This window comes from Microtus oregoni, unplaced genomic scaffold (assembly GCF_018167655.1).
Source record: "Microtus oregoni isolate MIOR12 unplaced genomic scaffold, Mior012 000121F_002, whole genome shotgun sequence".
NCBI lineage: Eukaryota > Metazoa > Chordata > Mammalia > Rodentia > Cricetidae > Microtus > Microtus oregoni.
Window position 1 is genome coordinate 570,510 of NW_024544752.1, and position 9,792 is coordinate 580,301.

Here is a 9,792-nt window from a genome sequence, read left to right on the forward strand (position 1 = left end):
ATTCTGCAAGCTTTTTCCACTTTTCCTTAGATGCTCACAATGTTCTTTTTCAATTTTTTTCTGCTTATTAAATGATGCTTTTTTTATGGTTCCAGGGGTGGAACTCAGAGCCTATGTACTGAGAGCTAAATGAGGAACAACATAAAGAGGAAATGTTTTATTGCATTGTTTATCTGTAGTATGATCTTTTCTCTTCCTTGCTCTTAACATTTACTATTATGGTTTACTGAAACTGATAAAAATGTGCTTTGGAAAGTATAGATGTGTTTTTACTCCATGTACAGACTGGATTTTCTGTGTGTTCGGAGGGAGAGATACAGACAGAGAGACAGATAGGCAGACAGACAAAGATGTGTAGTGTGGTATGGTGATATCTTTTGGAGAAATAAAACTTTGTCTTTTATGCTAAGGAAAAGACCCTTTAGATTTCTGTATCCTACAGAACTTCCTCTCCTATCTCTTCTCATCCTTTGTCTTTTCTCATTTCCATGTTTCTCTTCCACACACGTGCATAATTTCGTAGTGACTGTGGCTTCCCATGTGTATTTTGTAAATGAGTTCTACTGAATTTGGCCAATCTCTTAGGTTGAATGAGATATGCTTGTCTAGTATATTAAACAAAAACTTGATTTACTATCCAGACAATCAGGCCAATTCAATGGGTAACATATCGTTCTCTAAAGGATCATGATACTACTGTTAATTCCCTGTGGGTACCAATTTAATGGCGTTTCAGAAGTCAATAAATATTTAAGTAGTTCCAGTTGCAGCATTCCAGTTCACTAAGTATTAACTATAAATCACTAGTGGGTGCTTAAAATTTTCTTTTGATGGATTGGCTGATATTTTACATGAATATAAGTAAGTACCTAAAGGGCTCTAGTTTGGTCCTGTAAAGTAAAATTGTACTCTTGATTTCTCTCTCTGGCCCTGTGATTATGCCATCCCCACCCAACCCTCCCCGGCACAGTTTTCTCAAAGCTCCCTTTCCTCTCCTTTTACATATTTCATCAGACTCTTTAAGGGACTGGTTGTGATTATTACTGAGCCATATGGGAACCACACATTTTAGGTTTTCCTCTACTGTCTGGAGTAAAAGATTCTCCAAGATTGCTTCTTAACTCTTGAAAGGCTTAGGATCAGGTGGCCCCATCTTAAATTCATCATCCAAGAAAGCCAGAGCTAGTAACTCTCTTCTCTATTTTCATTCAGCTGACACCTGAATCTGTTGCTCCAAACGGCTGATACTGGCTACTGAGGTATATGTTAACGTGCAGCTTTTATTCCCCGGTGTGTAACTAACAGTATTCCGTATTAGAAGGGTCTGGGAGTCATTGTAATTAGTTACCTCTTCAAGACTGGATTGTGCCTTCTGGAGGAAGTTTGAGCACAAAATAAGGGCGCTGATGTCTTTTCATCTTTCTTTTCAGTCCTTCAATTCAGAAAGCATATTTGTGGTAATCAGCTTTCATAAGAAATACGTGGGACCCTCTGAATGTGGGTGACAGTTGTATGACTGGAGCAGACTGAGGGGCCACTGGTAGTGGCACCAGGATTTATCCCTACTGTTTGTACTGGCTTTTTGGGAACCCATTCTCTTTGGATGGATACCTTGTCAGCCTAGATATAGTAGAGAGGGCCTTGGTCCTTGCTCAAAGCAATGTGCATGTGCCTTACCCTCTCTGAGGAGTGGATGGGAAGTGGGGTCAGGGAAAGGTGGAGGGAAGGGGAGGAGGGGAGGTAGTGGGAACTGGGATTGGTATGTAAAGTGAAAAAAGATAGCTTGTTTTCTCTTTTTAGAAAATAAATAAATAAAACACATGGGAAAATCAAATTACAGAAAACAAAGTTGATTTTGGTCACAGTTTTAGGAGTTTGATGCATATTGATTGGTCTTGTTGCTTTAGACCAATGGTGACATACCACAGAAGGAGCTCATCGTGGATCAAACCCATTTATCTCATGGCCAGGATGTGTGTGTGTGGGGGGGTGCATGCACACATGTATGTGGGTGTGCATGTGTGTGTTGTCTGAATGTATAAGAGGGAGATTAGGTGAGAGGGAAAGAATGAAGGAGGGAAAGGAAGAGAGACCAGAGTCCCACAGCCCCCTTTGATATCCCTTCAATGATACACGAACTTCCCACCAGACCCTACCTCTTAAAGTTTTCACCACCTTCTAATAGCACCAAACCAGGGAATAATTCTTTAATACACAGGCCTTTGGGATAGGAAGGACATTGCTGTTAGCATGGTCATTTAGAGGCCAGACAGCCAGTAAATCATTTGAGAAGGAATTAAAGGTTCAAAGGGCAGGAGAGAATTCTTTGGGTGACCTCATAGGTGCTTGAAAAATCAAAGGGCTGGCTGATGTGCTTTTATGTATTGAAGGCTGGTCTGAACGGGCAAGGGAATAGAAATTCACAATAGGAAATTAGCCTTGCTGTTTTTATGTACTTGGGAGCCTTATCTCCGGGCTGGAGATGATCAAAGTTTCTATTAAATAAGTGTCTTTTGTGTTCTTGAAATTATGCATGGATATTTATTATAATGTCATCCCTGCCATAAATTAAGTCATACTGATCCTGTTTCACAGATGAAAAAAGTGAGGTCCAGAGAGGCCAAGCATTGTTCTTTAGATAAAACAGAGTAGAGCTAGAATCTGAACCCACCTTTAACTGACTCCAAATCATACACGTGCCTCATTATACCTTAGAGTTTTGTTTCAGAGATCCCGTTTTTATACTATCTCATATCTTTCTGATCCCACTATTTACTATGCTGCGACAATGTTGTTTGCATTGTAACATTGGAGGAAGTTGAGCCTCACAGACCATTTTAAAGCTTTCCTTGGAAGTTCATTTAAAACACAAATTAGACACTCAGGAAAAAAACACAATGAGAGGTACTTAGTATGTCCCTATTCTAAGATACAGACATGGAGGCAGGAAGGTTAATTAACTTGCCAAAATTCATGCAATAATAATAACTGGCAGAGTTAGTACTCAAAATGTGGTTTATCTGTTCCTTATCCTCCTAGTGTTCCTGTTGTTTCTCGAACTGGAAAGGGAATTAGCAGTAAACAAGCACTGAGTTTGGCCTTCTTGGTCACTACAGATTTATCTCTTTTTCCAACAAATAGGAAATGAAGGATAGCCACTTCCTTCCTCCCTTTGCTTCCTTCCTCCCATTCCCTGTCTTCTTACGAGGGCAGTATACGTGTTTAAATTTTAATTTGGAGGAGTAATAAATGTTCATGAACCAAATTTTTAAAAATATAAACAGTTGATCTCACTTCATCCCTAAACCTAAACCACCTAAGTTTTCTTCCTAGAGGCAACTGCTGTTACCAATTCCTTATATACCTTGTGTGGGCTCATATACATGATGTGTGTGCTCAGTGATTATATTTTCTCCTTGCCCGTCTTCCTTATTCATCTCCAATGTGACTTTAACTGATGTCTACTTGAAGGCCACATTTGCTATCATTTCTCCTGTCTTCATTGCTTTCTCTGTACATGGCTTGAAAGCTGTTTACTAGGAAAAGGCAAAGAATTTCCTGCTCATTTTACTCTCTTATCTCCGTAGTTTTATTTCGCCAACTGAATTTATTCTTATTGTACCTTTTTAGACTATTTCTATGTATACACAGGCAAAGGTGAATGTCTTTTTTATTTTGCTTCTTATACAACAGGTAGTGTAGCAAGGCAGGCTTCTGTGCCTTTTGTCCCGGAGGTCTTTCTTATCAGTATCCAGAGAGCTACCTCCACTTAAAAACAGCTATTATCTGTAATTATTTAAACAACTCCTAGTGTCTTTTACCATTAGCATTGTTTCCACCATACAATTTTGACTTGATCGTCCCCAAAACCCTGTTCCATTACGCTCTATGAATCAAGGAGAACCCGTCCGAGTTTAGCCCTCTGCCCCATCCATCCTAAAGTCACCATGAATTAAAGTTTGTAGTTTTTGAGTCACTTGTCTTTCACTGGGGAAAGAGCAGTGAAGAAATCTCATGACCCCCACATCCCTAGTCTTTACCTTTCCGCTTATCTGGTGGACAATGTTTGCTTGAATAGCTTTTTTTTTCCCTTGTAAGCCTCAATATGTCTAAACGGAACTTGTTATCGCCTCCTTTACAAAACTGCGGTAGTCCTTGGCCCCTTCACCTCCCACTCACTTAGATTAAAATCTTGGAGTCACCACTTACTCATCCCTATATCATGTTAATTATCACATCCTGTCAAGCCTCTCTTCCTTCAAAATAGCCCCTTCAATTCTTGCTCCTCCCGCCCGCCCTCCCGCAAACCCTTGTTACTTTGTGTCTGGCTTTTTGTGCAGCTGGCTGGTTTGCCTGTTTCTAGGCTCGCCCCTTTTGAATGTACCCTATAAGTCACTTTCTGTCTTTGGGAAACTTAGTGACCTTTGTCTGTACAGCACGGAAGCTGGACTCAATGGTGGAACTCTGAAGTTCTCGCATCTGACATTTCCTTCAGAGATTGTTGAAACGGTGTATCTCAGCCTGCCACTGTTACCACCCCCAGTGCTGTCCCTTTGCTCTTCTCTGCTTGTTGTGACGACATGCTCCTAGCAGTGTCTTGCATGCAGCTTTTCTCCACCTTTCTTCTAGAATCGTGACCTAAACCACCTCACATAGAAAGGTCTTAGAGGAAGGGCGCACACCCTGAGCAACACTGACCCCTGCCTGAGTACCATTTCTAGCACTGCGAATTTGCTTGGCTGTGATCCTCTTGTGTATGCCCTCCCACTAATGAGAAGCACTCTCCAACAAGCCAGGGCTTTGAATGGTCACGTAGCTATAGTTCTACATGGTCTGCTACAAACTGACACCTATTGACCCGCTTTGCCAATAACTCCACTATTATTTCCCATAGTCATTGCTATGTATTGCTAGCCCAAAAGGCAACCACTCTCAATTTCCTGAACATGCCGAGTGCTTTGCTCATCATAGCATCTCAAATACATTTCCAATCCCAGCTACCTATCTGAATCCAACCTTCCAACCTAATTTGAAAGTCACCACAAACAATACTTCTTATATTCTGTGTACCATCACTTGATTCTTCCAGTAAATTCTGCAAGCTTTTTCCACTTTTCCTTAGATGCTCACAATGTTCTTTTTCAATTTTTTTCTGCTTATTAAATGATGCTTTTTTTATGGTTCCAGGGGTGGAACTCAGAGCCTATGTACTGAGAGCTAAATGAGGAACAACATAAAGAGGAAATGTTTTATTGCATTGTTTATCTGTAGTATGATCTTTTCTCTTCCTTGCTCTTAACATTTACTATTATGGTTTACTGAAACTGATAAAAATGTGCTTTGGAAAGTATAGATGTGTTTTTACTCCATGTACAGACTGGATTTTCTGTGTGTTCGGAGGGAGAGATACAGACAGAGAGACAGATAGGCAGACAGACAAAGATGTGTAGTGTGGTATGGTGATATCTTTTGGAGAAATAAAACTTTGTCTTTTATGCTAAGGAAAAGACCCTTTAGATTTCTGTATCCTACAGAACTTCCTCTCCTATCTCTTCTCATCCTTTGTCTTTTCTCATTTCCATGTTTCTCTTCCACACACGTGCATAATTTCGTAGTGACTGTGGCTTCCCATGTGTATTTTGTAAATGAGTTCTACTGAATTTGGCCAATCTCTTAGGTTGAATGAGATATGCTTGTCTAGTATATTAAACAAAAACTTGATTTACTATCCAGACAATCAGGCCAATTCAATGGGTAACATATCGTTCTCTAAAGGATCATGATACTACTGTTAATTCCCTGTGGGTACCAATTTAATGGCGTTTCAGAAGTCAATAAATATTTAAGTAGTTCCAGTTGCAGCATTCCAGTTCACTAAGTATTAACTATAAATCACTAGTGGGTGCTTAAAATTTTCTTTTGATGGATTGGCTGATATTTTACATGAATATAAGTAAGTACCTAAAGGGCTCTAGTTTGGTCCTGTAAAGTAAAATTGTACTCTTGATTTCTCTCTCTGGCCCTGTGATTATGCCATCCCCACCCAACCCTCCCCGGCACAGTTTTCTCAAAGCTCCCTTTCCTCTCCTTTTACATATTTCATCAGACTCTTTAAGGGACTGGTTGTGATTATTACTGAGCCATATGGGAACCACACATTTTAGGTTTTCCTCTACTGTCTGGAGTAAAAGATTCTCCAAGATTGCTTCTTAACTCTTGAAAGGCTTAGGATCAGGTGGCCCCATCTTAAATTCATCATCCAAGAAAGCCAGAGCTAGTAACTCTCTTCTCTATTTTCATTCAGCTGACACCTGAATCTGTTGCTCCAAACGGCTGATACTGGCTACTGAGGTATATGTTAACGTGCAGCTTTTATTCCCCGGTGTGTAACTAACAGTATTCCGTATTAGAAGGGTCTGGGAGTCATTGTAATTAGTTACCTCTTCAAGACTGGATTGTGCCTTCTGGAGGAAGTTTGAGCACAAAATAAGGGCGCTGATGTCTTTTCATCTTTCTTTTCAGTCCTTCAATTCAGAAAGCATATTTGTGGTAATCAGCTTTCATAAGAAATACGTGGGACCCTCTGAATGTGGGTGACAGTTGTATGACTGGAGCAGACTGAGGGGCCACTGGTAGTGGCACCAGGATTTATCCCTACTGTTTGTACTGGCTTTTTGGGAACCCATTCTCTTTGGATGGATACCTTGTCAGCCTAGATATAGTAGAGAGGGCCTTGGTCCTTGCTCAAAGCAATGTGCATGTGCCTTACCCTCTCTGAGGAGTGGATGGGAAGTGGGGTCAGGGAAAGGTGGAGGGAAGGGGAGGAGGGGAGGTAGTGGGAACTGGGATTGGTATGTAAAGTGAAAAAAGATAGCTTGTTTTCTCTTTTTAGAAAATAAATAAATAAAACACATGGGAAAATCAAATTACAGAAAACAAAGTTGATTTTGGTCACAGTTTTAGGAGTTTGATGCATATTGATTGGTCTTGTTGCTTTAGACCAATGGTGACATACCACAGAAGGAGCTCATCGTGGATCAAACCCATTTATCTCATGGCCAGGATGTGTGTGTGTGGGGGGGTGCATGCACACATGTATGTGGGTGTGCATGTGTGTGTTGTCTGAATGTATAAGAGGGAGATTAGGTGAGAGGGAAAGAATGAAGGAGGGAAAGGAAGAGAGACCAGAGTCCCACAGCCCCCTTTGATATCCCTTCAATGATACACGAACTTCCCACCAGACCCTACCTCTTAAAGTTTTCACCACCTTCTAATAGCACCAAACCAGGGAATAATTCTTTAATACACAGGCCTTTGGGGGACACTTAAGTTCTAAACCATGGCAACATTCCTATGCCTTGTTAAAATTTTATGTTCATCTAACATTTTATTGTAATGAGAACACTTAAGATCTGTACTTTGAACAAATTTAAGTGGAAAATATATAAACAACAGGCATCATATTTAGTAGATGTCTAGAATATTAGTCTTTTTTGTTTTTGTTTTTGTTTTTCCAAGACAAGTTTCTTCTGTGTAACAATCCTCTCTGTCCTGAAATTTTCTCTATAGACCAGGCTGGCTTTGAACTCACAGAGATCCTCCTACCTCTGCCTCCTGAGTACTGAGATTAAAGGTGTGCGCCACCACCTGGCCATTGAAAGGTATTCATCTTATATAGCCACAGTGTTGTTCTTATGACACAGAAATTTCTCATTTGTATCCCTTTCTCTGGCCTCCACCGTTATACACTATTTCTGTAACTTTATCTAGTTTAGATAACTTGTGTAAATGCAATCATGTAGGATTTACTCTTCTGTGGCTGGATTATTATTTCATTTAGTTTAGGGCCTTCCATAGTCACCTGTATAATGTTTTTTCAGAATAATATTCCATAGTGTAGTATATCAAATTGTCCTTATTTATATACCTGCAGATGAGCATTTACATTGTTTCTGAATCTTATTGATTGCGAATAATGCTGTAATCAACATGGGAAGGCAAATACCTCTTCAAGATCCTGGTTTTGGTTCTTCTACATTAACAACTGAAGGTTAGATTTCTGGATCATATGTAGTCATGGTCTATGGTGCACCACCTTGTTGCATTCCAGTGTGAATTCTGTCCAAGAGTGTGCAAGTATTCTGCTTCCACACATTCCCACCAGTCCTTATTTTCTAAGTTTAACTATGATTAGTTATCTCCATGTTTTCATAATACTTGTATGTCTTCTTTGAAGAAACGTCCACTCATATTCTTAGCCTGGGATTTATTTTTATTAAAGATTTTATTTATTTACTATGTATACAGTGTTCTGCCTACAGGCCAGTAGAGGGCACCAGATCTCACTATAGATGATTGGGAGCCACCATGTGGTTGCTGGGAATTGTATTCAGGACCTCTGGAAGAACAGTCAATGCTTTTAACCACTCCAGTACCCAGCCGGGGATTTTTTTTTAATGAGATAAGTTCTTGCTAGTTGTTCAGGCTAACCTGGAACTTTACTGTGCATCCCAGTTTGGGTCATTTCAAATAAAGCTATTTGCTGTTAAGTTCCTTATGTCTTTTGGATCCTGTAACAGATAAATCATTTGCACATATTCTTTCCCATTCTTCTTGCTGCTCTTTCATTCTCTCTCTCTCTCTCTCTCTCTCTCTCTCTCTCTCTCTCTCTCTCTCTCTCTTTCTTTCATTTTCTCGAGACAGGGTTTCTCTGTGTAGCTTTGGAGCCTGTCCTGGAACTAACTCTTGTAGACCAGGCTGGCCTTGAACTCACAGAGATCCGCCTGCCTCTGCCTCCTGAGTGCTGGAACTAAAGGCGTGAGCCACCACCACCTGGTTTCATTCTGTTTTTTTTTTCATGCAAAAGATATATAGTTTTTCATATTTCATTTGATCAAAGAGACTTGCATTTCTTCAGTGTGTCTTCTTGATACCATTGTGTTGGTTTCTGGACTTCTGTTTATTGGTTCATCCCTGTGCATGTCTGCTTTTATGCCACTGTCATAGTATTTTAACTACTGTTATTTTATAGCATAACTTGAAACTGTGATACATGATGCTACCAGCTTTGTTTTTCTTTTCTCATTTTTATTAGCATATATTTATTGTATACAATGACAGGTTTCATGATAACATCATTCAAGTATGTCGTGTTTCACTTAACTATCTTCAGATTCATCTATTTTTCTACAAATTATATGATTTTGTTTTTATAGCAGAATAGAATTACATTATATATATATGTGCCACATTTCTTAATTTATTTATCTGTTGATGGCCACCTAGGATGATTCTATAATTTGACTGTTATGAATAGTGCCACAATAAGTATGTGTTTTAATTTTCTTTCTCGAGGTATTTTTTTTTTTTGTATTTAGGTTCCTGGGTGAGTCATTATGATTTTTATATTTTTCTATTTCTGTAAAATGTGTTATTAAAAGTTTAGCAAGGATTGCAATCCCTTGCTTTGGTAGTGTATTGCTTAGCTTTCTTTTTCAGCTCACAAGTTAGGGTCATTTAGGAAGAGAAAATATCAATGGAGAAAACAGCTCCCTCAGATTGGCCTATGGGCAAGCCTGTGGGGAATTTCCTTGAGTGATTATTGATGTGAGACAGCCCAGCTCTCATGTCACTACCAAGCTGATGGTGCCATCCCTGGGCTGGTGGTCCTGGGTTCTATAAGAAAGCAGGCTGAGCAAGCCAGTAAGCAGCAAGCATCCCTCTATGGCCTCTGCAGCTCCTGTCTCCAGGTTCCTGCCCTGACTCCCTTTGATAATGGGTAGTGATTGGAAC